Source organism: Sinocyclocheilus anshuiensis, unplaced genomic scaffold (genome assembly GCF_001515605.1).
Source record: "Sinocyclocheilus anshuiensis isolate Anshui unplaced genomic scaffold, SAMN03320099.WGS_v1.1 scaffold979, whole genome shotgun sequence".
Classification (NCBI taxonomy): domain Eukaryota; kingdom Metazoa; phylum Chordata; class Actinopteri; order Cypriniformes; family Cyprinidae; genus Sinocyclocheilus; species Sinocyclocheilus anshuiensis.
In genome coordinates, this window is record NW_015544223.1 from 195,088 (window position 1) to 199,133 (window position 4,046).

A 4,046-nucleotide genomic window follows, 5' to 3' on the forward strand; every position below is an offset into this window, starting at 1 on the left:
TTCCTTCTTTCAGACATGGCTTTCCTTTTTTGAGATGTTCCCTTGCTGAAATCAGGAAAGAACCTCAACTTGGCCCCTTCATAATTCATGGATTTTGAGTTTCTAGCTTCTTTCAGGATCACTTGCCTGTCATTATAATGGAGCTTGAAGATCAAGGTATGTGCTGTTTTCCTAGTGGAATCATCATTCGCGTACAGGCGTTGCGTGCGTTCAATTTCTATCACCTTCCCTTGTAAGGCCGGTAACCACTTAGGAATTTGGTTCTGCAAAAACTGGATTGCGTTGCCACCTTCAGCAACTTCAGGTAGACACACCAGCCTTAGATTATTTTGTCTGGACTTGTCTTCATAAAGCCATAAATTCTCCTGCAGCTCTACCAAACGAGACGTGTAAGCGATCAAATCCTTTTTGATATCACGCACCATGGATTGCATGTAGTCAAATCTGTCGCTGAACGCTTTGACATCTTTTTCCAAGGAATCAAGTCATGTAGAAATCATTCAAATTTCCTCGCGAACGATCGCAGACATACTTAACTTTATGGCGCTCAACTGCTTTTCTAGCATCTCAGCAATGCCATCGTGAAGACGCTTGTCGTCTCTAGACTGTTTTTTGGAAGGGGAATGTGGCAACTCCCATTTAGGTGCCATCTGGGATGTCTTTAAGCAAAAAAAGTTCACTAAAAACTCAACTTAACACTTTGCAGGGATAAAATTAAGCAGAGCGTCGAAACACTTAAGCAGCCATCATCGTCCGCTGCGTATGCGCATCTCCCCACTATTGTAGTTTTGTAATAAATGTTCTGAGTTAGATGATGATGGCATAAAGCCATGAAACTATACGTTTGTTTGCCTTCCGATGAAATATACGAAAATATAAACTAAATTATGTTGTCTAAGAGACAAATTTGTAATTTAGCCTTGGACTTGGACCTTGGAGCTGGGACTTATACAAGAATTGAACAAGTCTTTTCACTCAGGAGTTTTCAGAAATTAAACAAGGAATATTATACTGAAAGTGAATGTTTTGTATTAAATGTAGTATTGAAAACTAAATTGAGTTAGCACAGACTAAAAATGAATAACACTGAATGGTAATTTAACATTAGATTGTTGGAGTGCATCAAATAGTCTACAAGACAACAATTTTGTATTTTAGAAACAAATGTTTGATTTGTCTGTGTAACTGAAATGGTCAGATGACAAGACTGCTGAGAATTTAAATCTGAATATTTAAATGTTGACATCACTGAATTCAATGATGAACTGTCTTTAACTGAAAAATTTTATGTTTACTATTGTCATTTTGCATTATTGACACACTATTTTCCTAATTAATGCTGTTCAGTTGCTTTGACACAATCTGTATTGTTAAAAGCGCTATATAAATAAAGGTGACTTGACTTGACTTGACTTGAATAAGCACCTTTAACGGCTCTAACACCCTTTTGTTTTGTTTTCACACCTCTGAGGGCACTTCTCCTATACCTGTCATGGCTGAGTCCGCAAAAAAACAATGGCAATGGCACAGGCATTGAGGCCAAAAACAGAAAGACATGGGACAGAACCTCCAAATGTTACCATTGATCAGATGTTGGAGAATCTGAATGCATATTTGGACAGAAAGCTGGGATGGAGGAAGTGTCATGATGACATGTGCCAGAAGTACAGTATCAAGTACTCAGAGAGTGGATTGTGGGCCTTGCCAGACATTAAAAGGGCTTATGGAAAGATGCAGCGCTTAAGGACAAACACCAACAAAGATGGGTTGTCTGTGATTTTGGTCAAATTCTACAGCATCTGCAGAAGTGTGAGACTGACAAATTACAACGTGAGAACAAAGCAGAGAAAGCAAAGGTTTGAGCGTTGGCTGAACAATTGCAGAATGTAAAGATGGACAAAGAAAGACTGTTACATGAGAATGACAAGTTGCTAACTTTGCTCTCCAAAAGACTGCAATCCAAATCTTCAAGCAGCTCTGATGAAATTTCAAAGGACAATTTGAAGGATAGGCTTGCACCTGTAATCATCATAAACAGAAGGACTGAAACTGAGGTTGATGATGACGTGGAGTATGAGAAGAATGGTGAACAACGGACTCACACTGTAAAAAAAGGTGGTAAAGAAATATGTTCCATACAGAACATACCAGCCAGCTACTCCAAAGCAAGTTGACAAATGGTCAACAGAATTGCCAGATGTGTAGAAGCAAAAATTGGAAGGCCTGACCATTTCTTCAACGCTTGCAGAAAATCTACAATTTACATCCACTAGACGGTGTGCTGATTGTTAATGTGAACTTAAGAGACGATGACCAAAAGAGACTAACAGAAAGTGTTGAAAGAAGGATTGGCGAGTTTCAAGAAAACATTGAGGTTGGATGGGAAGCTGTACGAACCTTCTTGTTCAAACTGAAACCTGCAGAGTTTAATTGGTCTAAAATTACCTCTTGTATGCATAAGACAGAAGAAAGTGTTGCAGATTTTGAAAAGCGCTTCAGACAAACTTGGCTGGAACATTCTGGTATGAATGAAAATGAAGATCTTGACAGAATGCCCCTGAAAATGTCATTTATAAATGGGCTAAAACTAGAGATCTTTAAAGCCCTTCAAATCAGATATGATGACTGGGACAGTGTTGGAACAGTATGTATGGATTCATACATATTGTTGAATGGTCAGCAAAGATTGAAAGAACACAGGAAGTCAATCTCAGAGCTTTGCAATCCAAAACCTTGTAATACAACAACAGGACAATAGGGTATGAAGAAAGTGAATATCAGAGACACTCAAAATCAAAAACTCAGGAAAGATTCAGACATTGCAATGAGGAAGGACACTGGGTTTGTGATTGCAAGCAGAGTTTGAGACATCAAAGTGATGATGAGGACAACCTGTTGAAGAGATTTCAGCAGTTGACAGCCAAACAAAAACAGACTCTGCTAAAAGCTGTTGAGCCACAGGGAAACTGAAGAACCTCTCTCTGCAGCACCAACTAGTGACATCTCATCCAACAACTGATGTACTCCACATGTATGCAAAAACAACAAATTAAGACACCACCCCAAAGGTAAAAGCATACACAGAAGTCTCAACATTTAAATAATGCTGTTTGTTGCTGCCGTATGTTTTGAGTTTGAGCGCCGTCAAGTTAATTCTTTATCGTCTATTTTTTATCTTAAAATCTATTTTATACACCATCATTTTCGTTTCTATAACATGTGAATATATCCCCTATCGTATTCTACAACAAAAACAATCAGAGCGCCTTGTTATCACTAGTTTTATTTTGATTTCCCGAGTCTGCTATTAGCATATAGCCAGTTAGCATCGCCAGCGTGGTTGCCACTAATCTCGCTTACATTGCTAATACTCTATTCACACACATTACCATTGTTTTACTCACTGTTACTTGCTTTAATGGCGGATGTGTGTCTACCTTTGAGTGCAGGTGAGGACACGTCGAGCTGCATTCAGTGCAGCTCGAGCTGGAGGCCGTGGAGAAGCAGATTCGCGTCCTGGTGGAGAGGCAGGCCCAGCTGAGAGAGCAGAGAGCCGCGCTGAAAACATCACGGGCTGACGCTCACAAGTCCGGGGTAAGTATACAGCGTGCTGCTAACTCTCCCACCACCTCTACTCTATGTGTTTCTCTGCACAGGCCCGGTGCACCCAGGACACAATCTTCCCAGATGTCCTTCACTCCGGCGCTGGGACACCACAGACCCTGGGTGCACCCACAGCAGAAGACGCGAGCCAGGCACCGGGCGACGACCTCCCCCTCTCTGCCGCCTCCGGTCTTCGAGATCTCCACCCGGAACCGCTTCGCTCCCCTCTGCGAGACGGAATGCGACGCTGTGGTCGTCGGAGACTCCATCGTCCGGCACGTCCGTGCTACGTTAGCTGAAGGTAAAGTGCTCACCCCCTCTTTCCCTGGTGCTCGTGTTCTCGATGTTTCTGCGCAGATACCCGCGATCCTGAAGGGCGACGAGAGCCCCGGAGCGGTCGTGCTTCACACTGGGGTTAACGACACCAAGCTGCAGCAGACGGA

General features: G+C 42.0%; 1 pseudogene; it reads left to right on the forward strand.

Moving 5' to 3' along the window:
- Positions 1 to 1,551: 1,551 nt before the first annotated feature.
- LOC107697265 (uncharacterized) lies at positions 1,552 to 2,970 on the forward strand (annotated as a pseudogene).
- Positions 2,971 to 4,046: the final 1,076 nt, after the last annotated feature.